This window comes from Cibotium barometz, chromosome 31 (assembly GCF_041138505.1).
Source record: "Cibotium barometz isolate CiBa-2024 chromosome 31, ASM4113850v1, whole genome shotgun sequence".
NCBI classification, from domain to species: Eukaryota; Viridiplantae; Streptophyta; class Polypodiopsida; order Cyatheales; family Cibotiaceae; genus Cibotium; species Cibotium barometz.
The window spans coordinates 6,083,632-6,099,317 of record NC_141076.1 but is presented as its reverse complement, the minus strand read 5'-3'; the positions used below and the strand labels follow the sequence as shown (position 1 = coordinate 6,099,317).

At 40.8% G+C, this 15,686-nt stretch overlaps 1 long non-coding RNA gene across 1 annotated transcript; it reads right to left on the bottom strand.

Annotated features, from left to right (window-relative positions):
• Positions 1 to 11,774: 11,774 nt before the first annotated feature.
• On the bottom strand, positions 11,775 to 12,578 carry LOC147620443 (uncharacterized). The gene is made up of 3 exons (XR_015270051.1): positions 12,459 to 12,578; positions 12,297 to 12,338; positions 11,775 to 12,101 (listed from the first exon to the last, which is right to left on the bottom strand). It is a non-coding gene; the product is annotated as an uncharacterized LOC147620443 (long non-coding RNA).
• Positions 12,579 to 15,686: the final 3,108 nt, after the last annotated feature.

The following is a 15,686-nucleotide window of genomic DNA, read 5'->3' as shown; positions in this document are numbered from 1 at the left end:
GTATCCCTTTTGCTCAAGGGAGTACCCAATAAACACACATTTTTTAGCTTTTGGATCCAGCTTAGTTCTCAGCTCATCTGGCACATGCACATATGCAATGCATCCAAAGACAATGGTCAAACAAAATCTATGTCTGATGTATTGTACGTGCCTTCTATCACAAAAAGCTTGGCCTCTGTTGGTCAAATGGTGGAACAGGGATTACAGGTTCATTTCAACGAGCATGGTTGCTTCGTTGAGGAGTTCAAAAATGGATGTAGAGTCATTGCTAAAGGCAAGAAAGAAGGCAGGTTGTTTAAGCTAGATGCTGGAATTCCTGAGTTAAAATCAGCCATGTTCTCTAAAAGCAGAAATGTGGTACAGGACATTGATATGTGGCATAAGAGGATTGGACATGTTAATATACAAATGTTAAAGAACATGCAGGCAAGAGGCATTGTTAGTGGGCTGCCTAGATTCAAGTATGATGGGCATATGCATGTTTGTGAAGCCTGTCAGTTTGGAAAGCAGGCAAGGTTGCGGTTTCCTAGAGAAGGCAACATGAGTAGCAGGCCACTTGAGAGAGTACATAGCGATGTATGGGGTCCTTCACAAAACCCATCTATCAAAGGCAGTTTATATTATGACATTCATTGATGATTTCAGCATAATGACATGGATACACTTTCTCAGAGAGAAAAGTGAAATGTTGAAAAAGTTTATGGATTTCAAAGCTTTTGCAGAGAAGCAATATGGCTGTTGGATTAAATGTTTGAGGACAGATGGAGGTGGTGAATACACCTCAAATGCTTTTGAGCATTTCTTGAGAAAGCATGGAATAAGAAAGCAGTTGACTTGCAGGTATACACCTTAGCAAAATGGTGTGGCTGAGAGAAAGAATAGAGTCATTTGTGAAGTGGCCAGGGCAATGCTCAATGAAAAGAGCATGCCAGATTATTATTGGGCAGAAGCATGTGCTACTGCACTGTATATACTTAACAAGACGCCTACAGCAGCCATACATGGAAGTACGCCAGAGATGCGGCTTACAGGTTATAGGCCATACATTGGACACCTCAAAGTATTTGGATGCATAGCTTATGTACATGTGCCTGACGAGAGAAGGAGGAAGTTGGATCCTAAGGCAGAAAAGTGTGTATTTGTTGGATATGCACAGGATCGCAAGGCATACAAATGTTACAATCCACAAACTAAGCAAGTGGTTATCTCACGAGATGTGGTGTTTGATGAGCTTGCTAGTTGGTACAAAGCAAAGGATGAGGGTGTCACTGAGTCACTTGAAGCTGATGTCCATGTGAACTTGCCACAAGCAAGTTCTAGTTCTACTACTATGTCTGGGCCAGCAGAGGCTGCGAGTAGTACTGTACGTCCATGGTCAGGACATTTAAGGCATGAGAGTGTGAGCACTGGGAGTAGTGCCATGGATAAAGGAAAGAAGAAGGTTGAAGGAATTGGAATAACAGGTTATGAGTCGTCCAGTTCAGAGAGTTTGGATGAGGAACTTGGCATACCTGTTTTACGCACACCTGGTGCTAGGCAGGATAGATATGTGCCACCACATGCTAGAGTGACAGGTGTTCAAAGTGATCCGCATGCATTGTGGAGATCCCAAAGGGTCAAATATCCAGTTGACAGGTTGACATATCGTGATTTTGCTATGCATTATGCATATATGACATCTATGGTGAAGCATGTGGAACCTACATGCTATACAGAAGCTATTGGAAAGCATGTATGGGAGAAAGCAATGGATGTTGAGATGGACGCATTGGTTCATAATGACACATGGGATTTGGTTGCATTACCACAGGACAAAAATGTCATTGGTTATAAATGGGTTTACAAAGTGAAATGCAAATCTGATGGTTCCATTGAGCAACATAAAGCAAGATTGGTAGCTAAGGGTTATGCACAAACCCAAGGCTTGGACTATGATGAAACATTTAGTCCGGTGGCAAAGATGGGAACAGTGAGAGCAGTCATTGCTATGGCTGCAGCAGCAAATGCATCAAATGGATGTGAAAAATGCATTTCTAAATGGAGATCTACAAGGAGAGGTTTATATGGCACAGCCAGAAGGGTATGTACACCCAAGATATCCCACTCATGTATGTAGATTGAAGAAAGCTTTATATGGTTTGCAGCAAGCATCTCGTGCTTGGAGTGATAAGATGAACAGATATCTTATATCCCTTGGAGTGATAAGATGAACAGATATCTTTATATGGTTTGAAGCAAGCACCTCGTGCTTGGAGTGATAAGATGAACAGATATCTTATATCCCTTGGATTTCAGGTTTCTACAGGCAGATTCTTCACTCTATGTGAAGAAAACAGATCATGGGATTGTTTTACTTGTCATCTATGTGGATGACTTGATTATCACAGGTGATCATGGTACAGATGTGATGCATGTCAAGAAAGCATTAAGTGGGCAATTTGACATGAAAGACCTTGGTGAATTGAGATACTTTCTTGGAATTGAAGTGATCAAAGATCATGCAGGTACATGGTTAGTGCAACGCCAATATGCATTGGATATGTTGGCAAAATATGGAATGACAGGGTGTAAGCCTATGAGTACACCTTTGGAGCAGAATGTGAAGTTGCGGGCTGATTTTGGTGAGGAGTTGGATGATCCATCTATGTACAGAAAGATGGTTGGTAGTCTCATTTACATGACTATCACACACTCAGATTTGAGTTATGTTGTGGGGCTAGTAAGCCAGTTTACGCAGAGCCCCAGAAAACCTCATTTGGATGCAGCAGTGAGACGCATTATGCGATATGTAAAGACCACTGCACATTATGGTCTTCTTTATGAGAGTGGTAAAGGCTTGATATACATGGCTACACAGATGCTGATTAGGCAGGTAGCTCATATGACAGGAGGTCTACTAGTGGTTATGCCTTTACACTTGGAAGTGCCGTGGTGAGTTGGAGTAGCAAGAAGCAACCTACATTTGCTTTATCTAGTACAGAGGCTGAATACAGAGGTGCAACCATTGCTACTTGTGAAGGAATTTGGTTAAAGAGTCTCTTGGCAGATTTGGGTAAGCCTATTTGATGGCAAGGTTTTCATTCATTATGACAACATGAGTAGTATACAGTTGGTAAAGAATCCAGTGTTTCATGCAAGGACCAAACACATAGAGGTCCATTATCACTTTGTCAGAGAGAAGGTGTTGGATGGTACAGTTGATCTACAATATGTGAAGACTGATGAGCAGGTGGTTGACATCTTTACGAAGCCACTTAGCAGGGAGAAGTTTGAGTACTTCCGTACTATGTTGGGAGTACATGGGATGAGCTTGAGGGGGAGTGTTGAGAGCCTTGATATCCCAAGCTCATCTACATCTTCATCTATGGCAGTACATCATGAGCTTGAGAGGGGCTGTTGAGATTCAAGCTCGATGTCAGTGTGAGCCAGCTATGCTATGTGCTGGCATATTAGGTAGGAACATGTATGAGACATAAATGACCATGTCCAACTGGTCATAGTGTGTGGACATTAGCTAGGGTTAGATGTGTGTGGACACAACTTATAGTGTGTTGTGTGTATTATGGATTATGGCTTTATGCATTGTGTGAGAAGGGAGATGGCTTCCCTCTATGGTTAGAGTTTGCAATATACATTAGGGTTTGCTCCTATGTGTGTGTCTCCTCTCCCTCTACCTATTTTTCAAAAAAGGCAAAGTTAAAGGAAAAGCAATTTCTATATTGCATGATGATGGTAGTTCGCATGCTTTCATTTTTGAAAAAGCATTGAAAGCACTTAACCTAGATGCATCGTACTCTAGTTACAAACTAAAAGCTGCATTTCAAGGTACTAAGTATAACTACACAAAGGAGGTTAAGGATCTAGAATTACAAATGGGTTCACTAAAAGAAGAGAGAACATTCCTAGTGGCACCTTTACAAGGTGTGGATGTCATCTTAGGTATGTCATGGAGACATGAGTATCCCCATATTGACTATGATACCCATACCATGTGGTTAACAAAAGGTGACCAAGAAATTTTTCTTCAATGTCAGACTAGAGGTTAATTAGGCCCATTATTGACTCATACTCAAGAACCTTTCATCTCTAAGTTCTCGAATTACTTCATAGATGATTTATCACCTGGTTTACCAAGACCTCATCCAGAAGACCATAGAATTGAGATAATCCCTCTGGTAGCTCACCGCCATGTAAAGCTCCTTTATAGAGTCAACATGATTGAGCAAAAGGAGATACAAAGGCAAGTCGAAGAACTATTAGATAAAGAATTGATTAGACCCAATAGTTCTCCATTTGGTGCTCCAGTTCTTCTCATCGTTAAAAAGAAGAATGGAATATATCGATTGTGTATCGATTATCGTACACTAAACAAGATTACTGTTAAGAATCGATATCCGATATCTCAAGTGGATGACTTGCTAGATAAGCTTAAGGGAGCCCAAGTCTTTAGCAAGATTGACCTAAACTATAGTTAATCATATTCAAATGGACAAAGGAGATATTTTTAAGACTGCCTTTAAAACCCAAATTGGTCATTATGAGTTAGTTATGCCATTCGGTTTGACTAATGCTTCGGCTACTTTCAACAGAATGATGAATGCAATATTCTTAAAATATCTTACTTTTGTTGTAATGTTTTTCGATGATATCTTAGTCTTCAGTAAGAATCGTCAAGAGCACGAATAACATTTAGAAAAAGTATTTTCACTTCTTCAAGAGAGAATCAGCTCTATGTCAATTTTGAAAAGAGAGAATTCTTTTAAGAAGAAATTGAATATCTAGAACACATTGTTTCTACTGATGGTATTCGAGTAGACCCCAAAAAGATCAAAAGTATATCTAATTAGCCTAGACCATGTCATATTCACGAACTTTGATCTTTTCTTGGATTATGTAGCTACTACAGGAAGCTCGTTAGAAATTTTACATACATTTCACATCCCTCGACTAAACTACTTAAGAAAGCTAGACATTTTGATTGGACTAGCAGCAGACAGGATCATCCCTTCACTGAACTTAAGAAAGCATTGACCCATGAACCAATTCTTACACTACCAAATTTTCAATGACCATGCAAGGCTTTGGTGTTGTTCTTATGCAAGATGGACCTTAAACCAACACAAATAAATTATAGTACATATAATAAAGAATTAGCTACAGTTAATTATGCTTTAAGTCTTTGGAAACATTATTTAGTGGGATTTGACTTCTTAATCAAGACAGACCAGTAAAGCATTCGTCATTTATTGACCCAACCATTGATCTCTAATCGACATATCAAATGGGATTCATTTATCCAAAATTTTCAACCCATGATTCAATATCAACCAGGCAAAGAAAACATTGTGGCAGATGCTTTAAGTAGACGTCCTAGTGTTCACAACATTTCTATTATCCAAAGTCAACCATTGAGTCATATGTGAGAATCCTATGATATAGACCCAAATTTTACTGAACTTTGGATTAATCTTGGAGACAATAATTGGAACCCTATTGGTGATTATTCATGCCATGATACTTATCTTTTCTTCCAAAAGTTATTGTGTACTACACAACCTTTCAGACAATTCATACTAGAGGAAATGCACCAACCACTATATATGGGTTATCGAGGTGTTTTAGCTACTCTACAATTGGTCTCTAGAGAATTCTTTTGGCCTCATCTTAAACAAGATGTAGCAAAATTTATGGATGAATGTTCTGTTTGGAAGAAAATTAAAAGCTACAAAAGTAAAATCCATGGACTCCTTACTCCTCCACCAATTCCTAATGATACTTGGAAACAAATATCCATGGACTTCATCATAGGTTTTCCTATAGTTACATCGTCATAATGATATGATTTGGACTATAGTTGACCGTTTAAGTAAACTAGCATATTTTTTACCTTGTAAGAAAACTTTCAGTTCTCAACAATCCGCAAATATGTTTATCAAAAAAATCTTTGTACATCACGGATTGCCAAAAGTCATTGTTTCTTACAAAGACTCAAGATTTTGTAGTAACTTTTGGATCAATTATTCTCCAACTTAGACACTTTTAAAGTAGATTTTTCCATAGCTTTACATCCGGAAACGAATGGACAGATTGAGGTTACTAACAGTACTATCTTGGATCTACTCAGAGCTTATGTTGCACAATAACCTGATTCATGGGATAAGTACATTCATTTCTTCAGTTTGCTTACAATAATACTCCTCATTCTGCTACTACTGGTCGAGCACCTTTCAAAACTGTGCATGGAAAACCTTTTCCTATTTCGGCAACTAGACTTTCCCACAAAATCAAAGCTTCACTATCGATTTTAGTAGAATTCCCAATGATGTAAAACATTCTATTTCTCATGCTCAAGAAAAATATGTTAAAAAAGAAAACCATAAACGTAAAGCCATATCTTTTGAACTTGGGGATTATGTACTTTTGAAAATTGAAAAGCGTAGACTTAAGAGTGTTGAAAAATCCCTAGCTGTTAAGCTTGCCCCAAGATTTTATGGACCCTTTAAGGTGATTCACAAAATTAATGATGTTGCATATACTCTTGAATTACCTTCTCATCGGTAGATTCAAAGGATCACTTCCCACAAAATTAATGATGTTGCATATACTCTTGAATTACCTTCTCATCGGTAGATTCAAAGGATCACTTCCCACTCATCCAATGTATGAAGAACCACCTCTTATTCAAGGTGAGGAAGAAGTTTTACTTCCAGACACTATCATTGATCACTTCCCACTCATCCAATGTATGAAGAACCACCTCTTATTTAGGTGAGGAAGAAGTTTTACTTCCAGACACTATCATTGATCATCAAATTACATCAACTCGAACTGGAAACCAATATAGTAAATATTTAGTGACTTTCCAAAATCATTCTCATAAAGATGCAAGATGGGTGCCTCCAAAATATTTCCCTGCTTTCCTTGAAATCCTCCATTATTTTCAACAAACCAAAAATTGAGAGCAATTGCAAACTCAAGCAAGAGGAGATGTTATGGGAATATATTTTAAGCCCTCTTAAACATATTATTCTACCCTCTTTAGATAATTCGGGGATGCTTGGATTATCTTTGCATCAAGCCAAATTATGTTAATATCATAGGTGATGCCATTATAAATATTAATACGTTTGTTGTATATTGACATATGTTTGGGGTCTTCAATGTTTTTTTCAGTTGGTTCGTATGGAGGGGTGATTCCCCGGTTACTTACGCCTGGCAAACATGTGTGTGGCTATCGTTTATATGCTTATGGAATATTTGCTTCACCAATTTATTGTTGGCTATTTTATAGGTGAAGAGGATTCCGAAGATTGCAGAGAAATTGCACAAATGTATTACTTGGCACATCATTTTTGTAAACAAGCTTTGTATATACATGTGTTACCTTGTGCACATTTTGATTTATTTGAAAATCCTTAGTTTATCAAGCATAGACTTGATATTTAATATTTTCTTAAAGCATAATATGCTTTAAACCTAAGCCTTAATTTATGGACACTCTGTTTTTGAAGATAAGAGTGTCGTGCAAGAAAAGCGCCTTTTTGTATTTTTGGAGGCTATAGCCTAAATTGGAATAACGTATCTCGTAAATACTCACGTGTGGGGAAAATAGGCCACACACACATGAAGGGAGTTGATTACACCCAATCTTGGAGTCGTGTTTTGTGAGCTAAGTATTTTTACTTATTTTTCTCTCAATTACTGAATATGTTGAGCATGTGGTGTTTTGATGAATAATTTGAATTAAATCAATTCTTGAAATTTTATTAAATATCATCTCCCTAGAAAATTAGCTAGATGACACAGACATATAGTTCCAATTACCTCACAGGAGTGGCTTTGGCAGCCCTCGATCTTGAACCCCTTGATCCGATTACCCAATGGCCACATGTTGGGGGCTCGGCCACATGTACCTTGGGGAGCTTTGAGCATGGGACCAGCCAGGTCTCTTGGACATTGGATTGCACATAGGCAGCTACCCCCAGAGGAGCAAGAGAGAGGCCTTACATGGATCCGACGTTGAGATAGGCTCAGCATTCACATTGACTCAGCTATCCCAAATGAGTGGCTGATGCCTATTCCACACCCGACCCCCCCCCCCAATGTGGTTAGGAGTGTTTACCACACAAGATGCAAGATATTATCTTATTGTGTGAAGGCACCCTAGAGATGCAAGATATTATCTTATTATGAAAAGATAAGAATGCCGCATAAGATATTGTGTGAATGGTGGGAGCCACATAAAAGAATGTGGAAAAGGGATTTCCACATGGCACGATTTTGCAAAGAAACCATGCACATTGAATCTCACTTGTAATTCTTTACAGGGTGAGCTTACATCCATTCTTAAAGTCTTCCTCCGTAAGGAAAACATGCTCATTGAATCTCACTTACAATCCTTGCTCTACTATTTGTCCAACCCCCAATGCCAAATTCTTTGTGATATATGGCACATACAACACTTTAGATCCTCAATGGCACACTCTATCATCATGTATCCTCAATGGCACACTCCTAACATAGTCTTCACTCTACCATCATGCATCCTCAAGTGCACACTCCTAACATGTGTAATAGGATGTTGTGTATCACCCCTTGCGAGCAAGATAACTCTATGACCGTGTAGATGACATTCTGTCAAACCATCATGCATCCTCAAGTGCACACTCCTAACATGTGTAATAGGATGTTGTGTATCACCCCTTGCGAGCAAGATAACTCTCTGACTGTGTAGATGACATTCTGTCAAACCACTGTCCATGGCAAGTCCCTTGTAGCAACATAACCCTATGACCGTGTAGATGACATTCTGTCAAACCACTGTCCATGGCAAGTCCCTTGTAGCAGCATAACCCTATGACCGTGTAGGTGACATCCTGTCAAACCACTCTCCATATCAAGTCATGTGGTTTGATGCTCTTAAATCTGTGTACTATGTCGCGTCTGCTTCATTATGTGAAGTCATGCCACCCATAACATGTTTCATAGAAAATAAATCATGTGCACTCCCATCATTGCTAAATCTGTGTACCATGTCGCGTCTGCTTCATTATGTGAAGTCATGCCACCCATAACATGTTTCATAGAAAATAAATCATTGCACTCCCATCATTGCTAAATGATGCGTAATTCCCATGTTTGAATCTTCCAGCATGCATGCCACTTTGCTTCTTATAAAATCTCCTGCCATATTACCAATCTTGCCGCATTGATTTATTGTTGTTGTTGATGTTATCAGAGGTTGCCAATGACCTCTTCCTCTAGAGCTAGACCTCCCCCTACCTTGGGAATATGGTCCTCTACCACCTCGTGCACCATATGAAGTGTGACATTTTTGTTATGGTGGTTTATCTATCCAACCACGTCCACCTATACATCCTTTAGATGTAGATGTCTCCCTACTTCTTGGGCCTCTATGAGAGTAGAATGCCTAGCCACTTATATGCTCATTGCAAGTAGTAGTAGATGCATCAAGCCCAAGCTTCAATTCTTCAATAATAAGCAATGAGATGAGCTCTTCAAAGTTTCCAAAATTGCCATCTCTAATCGTGAAAGAGGTACCAAATCATAACTTATACTCTTTTCCCAAACCATTCAATGTGATTGTCACAAGATCACTATCATCCATAAGAGCATTTAAGGATGTAAGTGCATCTGCATATCCCTTTATCTCTTACATATAATCATGTATTCTCCTATTGTTCAAAGTTATACTATGAATATTTTTCTTCAATTAAATCTTCCTTGATTGTGTATTGGTGTCATATAATTTCACATATAGATACAAGTGCATCTATACATCCCTTTATCTCTTGCACATAATCATATATGTTCTTGTTATTCCGAGTTATGCTATGAATCTTTTGCTTTAATTGAATCTTCCTTACTTGTGTCTTGGTGTTATACAATTTCACCAAAGTATCCCATGCATCCTTGGTATTATCTGCATCCTATATATAACATATCATAGAATTTGTCACACATATGCAAAAGTAATGCAGCACTTTATATTCTCTTTTTGACCAAGTTCTATGTACTTATAGTTGTGCATGTGTTGGAGTGATGTAAGAAGTTGTGGCTCTTACTTATCACATGTCCTCCAATATGCACTATCTTTTGGAGCAACTTCATCTCCCAAGATCTTCCCAGATCTTAAGTGCATGAAAAAGGTATTTTAGTAGGCTAGATTTGAGTTCCTATACCAATTTATAAACCTGTATTTGCCTCAATGGTTGAGTTATTCACGGCATAAATAACTTTGGTTTTTCATGTCTAACTTCTGTACTTATCTCTTCAGCTTAAGGTTACCCTTGTGATCATCACTATTTTCTTAATTAACTAGACTAAGCAGCATTCACAAATAAGTTATAAGAATATTCACGGTGTAAATATCTCATGATAGTCACTCGTGAATAACCTGAGATAGTCATGGCCATGAAAAACTCTAGTTTTTCACGTTGAATGTTTTTTCAAAATTTAGATGTAAAACCACCACCAATGAAGCCTTACAGATTGTTTTAAGTGACTATTCACCTTAGAAGTCCAAATAACTGAAATTCTCGAAAGAAATCTAAAAAACTTTGTTTCTTCTATATCAAAATCGGTTATAATGAACTAAGATGATTGATTTAATTCATGTGGATATCTCAATATCCTCAATTGATGAGAATATTTGAACATGATTTTCTCAAAAAATTCACAATGTGAGTATCTTGGAGTTTTTCACACGTTAAAAATTCGAGACATTCACAGTCATGAAAAACTCTAGTTTTTCATATCGTAGAGTTTTTCATGTCGAAATATTTAAAGGATAAGAGGATAAGATTTTCTATTTTTGGCCAAGTAATCCTGCAAATCACGATGTGATTTTTGATACTTTTTGTCAACATGAAAATCTCTAATTTTTCATGGCCGTGAAAAACTTACAGGCATGAGAAATCAAGTGTGAGGACCCTACCCCTTATTATTGCTACATAATCCAACAAAGCTATTCTTAACTAGATAGTGTAACTCATGTGAGGCCTCTCCCTACGATATCCTAGATAAAGGTTATCCTAGTGTAGCATCACATGTTTGACTAGGAAATACCCTTCCTCCGAATTGTCACCAATTCTAAGGCTTTCCTCTTCAACTTCTGTGAAGGGTGATTACTCGGTGGCTCCCTAAGTGCTCAAAGATTTTAACCATGGGTACCATAGAATCCATGACTCTGTCGAACTACAGATTTATACTCTTTGACAAGATTGTATGATACTTACTTTTAGTAATTAAATAGCTTGCATAGTATACGATTGTGTTCATCAAGGCCTTAGATTGAAATGGATCATGTGAGATCATAGCCAACTCAGAGGCATTCGGGACTGTAAGGATTTCGAGCTGCCCTTGAAAGATGTCAAGGACTTAGATGTGGAGGATTTCGGGCTGCCATCTATTTAGTAAAAGAGTTCCCTGATTAAAACCGACGTGTCGGTAAAAGTAAAGGTAAGGGATACAATCTGAATAAGCTATGTTAGGGTTAGGGTTTAGCAAGTCAAGGTGTGGGCCTCCAACTTTGTGTTAGCGAGTTAGTACTATAATATAATGCAAGAGGAGTGATTTCGAAGCTTACATTTGCTTTCCATAGTGATTTTTGTTGAGTGATAAGACCCTTGCTATGCATTCCACATGCTCTAATAGCACCGTGCATCATGGCATATCATACATGGGGTAGCCTATAACAATAAGTGCATCACAATTATGAAAGAGACGGTGTGGGGGGGGGGGGGGGGGGGGGGGAGGGGGGGGGGGGATGTTTATTCAAGTGTTTATTCACAATAGAAGATGTAGTAGCTAGGCGCAATCATGCAGGTGGGGGCAGACAGCCATACCGTCAATGCCCAACAAGCCCTTTTGACATCTCCATTTAGAAGCTCGGTATGAGTATTATGTTATATACATCGTGTGAGATGCTTCAGCACGTGCAAGGGTTGCAAGTGCTGTTGGAGCCACACTTGCACGTGTCTTGGCTGCTGGCCTCCTGTGACTGGCCACAGGGGCAAGGATCCCCGCACTGGCAGTTGGATCCGCACGTGCACGCGTTGCCAGCCACTGTCACCTCCCTCCTGCACATACAACAACAAGAGAGCATGCATGGGACTCACACAGTTAGTCGAGGAGAAGGCACATGCCGCCCGTGAAAAACTATAGGGGGTAGCCCATCGATGCTTCATGGAGGGGGATAATCCACCTGCCTTGCCATGCCATCGCTCGTGTGTGCGTGTGTGCGTGCGTGTGTGTTTTGCATTAAGAGAACTCACCGGGCGTCAACGGCTGTTTCCTCAAACACCTTCTTGCCGCACCTGTCGTCAGCCACAACCGACTGCGTTATAATACCCAATATACTCCACAAGATCAAAATAATGATTCCATGCAATTACACAAAGTATTGATCTCCGATATTCAGCAGAGCTCGAGCTTACTTGCACCCGCTCCCGCACGAAGACATATTGATGCTTATAGTTAACAAGTAAACAAGGGATTACACAGAAATTTAGAGCTTAAGAGCCTGTATTTGCAAAATATCTCCTTGGAGGAATGCTCACAAGAAGGCAAGTCCTTTATAGCCACGATGCTAAGGAGACATGATGACCACGCAAATTCTGTTTCACACGTGGGCGGAATTTCATGGCCGGTCTACCGTGTGCCATGCCAAGAAGGCAAATACTTGTCGAAGTGGTGGTGCCAAGGCAACTTTTTTTTCCATGGTGTGGGCGTGGACTTTTATGATAAATACAAACAAAGCAACAATTTATGGAATTTGGCATGATCCCAAACTATGAAATTCAACCTAAAGCTTTAGGTGGTTCATACAATGGACCCGATGTTGTTGTTGCGGTCCATTGGGTTCTTCACATGGACCGGGTGGACCCTCTACATCGGAAAATATCAACACAAGCTTACAATAAGAGCACTGTGCTTTCTTTCTTTGAAACTTAAAAAACATTTCACTTCTTTGTAAGCATGAAAAAAGTTCATATAAGACTTGAGCTAAAAGGTTGTTCCACATGCAAGCCCACTAGTATCCCTTTGATCGTCTCTCTCCATAATCTCCTCACGATATGTTTTGACGAACTTGAGCCACACAGGGGATTTCCAGAGATGGCATGTCACAAGGCTCAGACTCATGACATTTAATCCCAACTCGGAAACAAGCTGTGGTTTGACGAACTTGAGCCACACAGGGGATTCCCAGAGATGGGATGTCACAAGGCTCACACTCACGGCATTTAATCCCAACTGGGAACAACCTATGGTTTCCCTCTCTTAAGTCTAATAGCATTCAAGTCCTCCCATAGCCCATCTTTTCACTTCCAAGAGACCTTTTCCTATCCACCTTCTACATCACAATCTCTCTAATGGATAGCAGGAGTCCTCACATGCCTCACAATGTTTCTCCTTTTCTTTATGGTAACTCACCGCATATGGAAGAAAGGCCACACCAATTCTCCTTAAATTGGTTTTATGGTACCGAGCCTACATGGATCAAAAGGAACGATTCTCAACCACTATCACACCTCACCTATGTGTATTAGTTGCAAAGTCTTATTCAACTTTAACTAAATGGAAAAAATGCAAATACAAGACCCTACCAACAACAAGTGATGATAATTTGTTAAAATATTGATCATAATGCCGAATTGTTAAGGGTACTCAGCTACATGGATAAAAAAAGGAGGGACAGCCACTATGACACCTCACTTCTATGCATTAGTTGAAAGTCTTATTCAACTTTAACTATAAATCTCACCTCATCTTTTTCTATTTATTCGCTAAGCATATGTAACATAGATGTCACAATTGTTAGAATCTACCAACGATTGTGACATCCATGTGTCTTACGTCAAAACCCCCACATGTGACATACCGTTGGAAAGCCCTTGAAAATTAGATTCTAAATCTACCAACTACAATAAACTTAGTGTTAATATCTCAAGTTATGTCTTTCCCACACTAAAAGGTTGATTCTAATGATTGTGGCATCCATGTATTTTACATCAAAACTCCCACATGTGACATACCATTGGAAAGCCCTTGAAAACTAAATTCTAAATCTACCACCTCTAAGAAATTTGGAGTTAATATGCTCAAGTTATGCATCCCCCCACATTTGCGATCGTGTGCACGCTTCCCGAGCACCCCCTTATCGCCTATGATTTTCTTGCGAGCTCTGCCACTCCCTCCTTCGCTCCTCTATGACCTCCTCCCTAGCATTGCTTTTTTCTGTGTCGCCCCTCTGCCTCTGCCTGCCTTCTTGCCTTTGTTGCGCTAAACCCCCTCTGCCCCCCTTTTTTTTCGCCCTCCCCCCGCCTTTGGCCTTGCCTAGCCATTCCCTCTCCCTCCCTTTGCCCCCCACTGCCTGCCTGCCCCATTGCTCACCTGAAGCCCACCCCTCTCCTTCGCCCCTCCTTTCTAGTCCCCCAGCCCCACCTCTCCCTCTCTCCCTCTCCCCCTCTCCCTCTCTTTCGCCCCCCTTCTACCTACCCCACCAGTCCCCCCTCCCCCCTCGTTTCTGAACCTCATCCATTTTCCTTCCCCTCTCCCCCGCACCTGCGTGCCCCACCCTTGCCGCTGTTTCCTCCCCTTTCTGCCTCCCCCCCCCCCCCCCCCTCTATCCTACCTTTAGCCCCTAACCTTGTATCCCTTTACTTGAAGGTTTTTTCAGTGCTTCAGGGCTCCCCTGTTTTTGGCAAGTTTTGGCTTCATTTTGGTTTTTTCCCTTAGGAGGACTCCATGGCAACCACTCCGTCATCCCCGACTGAAGCCGCCATTTCTTGTATTTCTTTCTCCGAAGTGGATTTTTCAGGTTTTCGTAAAAATGACACTTGCCTCTCTTGAGGCCTCCACCCTGGTTTGCAAAATTGCTGGTAGCCCCCTGCGCCTCCCTCACCTCCTCTCCTTACTTCATCACACTGACTTTACTCACTGCAGTTCCCCCCACCCCACCCTTATCTCCCGAGCCCTCCCTCCCCCCCTTCTACCTCTCTAGAGCACTCTGGTCGCCTCCCCCCCCAGCAGCCCCCGACTGGGAGTGGAGGCAGCCAACTAGATCTGTCCTTCGCTTGATTCACCGGTTCTCTAAGCTGGTAGAGATGACCATTGCCGCTTTCCCCGTGAGGGCTCTTCCGCCACAGTCCCTAGGTGGGGCTCCCATGATCCTAGGTCAGCCACATGATTATAGTTTCTTCTGATGTCTGCCCGACGGAAGGGACCAACATTTTTTAGGAGATAGTATCCCATGTTTGGGTATGTGTGGTTTCTCACCACTCCATGCCCTCAGATAACAGCGCAATGATCTTCTCTTTCCCCTTCAGTGTAGCCCCCCGGGGACAAAGTGGGATCCCGAGATGGTGGCAATTGCCAGGTAGACACGCTCTCCGAGCACCTCCAGGATCTTCGCATCTCTGACATTCTCACCCATTTTTGGCCTTTAACTAGAATGGAGCTTGGAGGTTCTGCTCATCGAGGCTAGGACAGGGAGATGGTAGTCTCCAGCTTGGAGGTGCTGCTTTTTGTCTTCATGCAACTTCTATCGCAATACCTCTTCCCCACCCTTAAAGATACCTCTATTGTTATAGGTGGAGGCCGGAGCATCCATACGCTCGTGCTTTTATAGAGTGGCATCACATGGAGCACAAGATTAGTGCCCA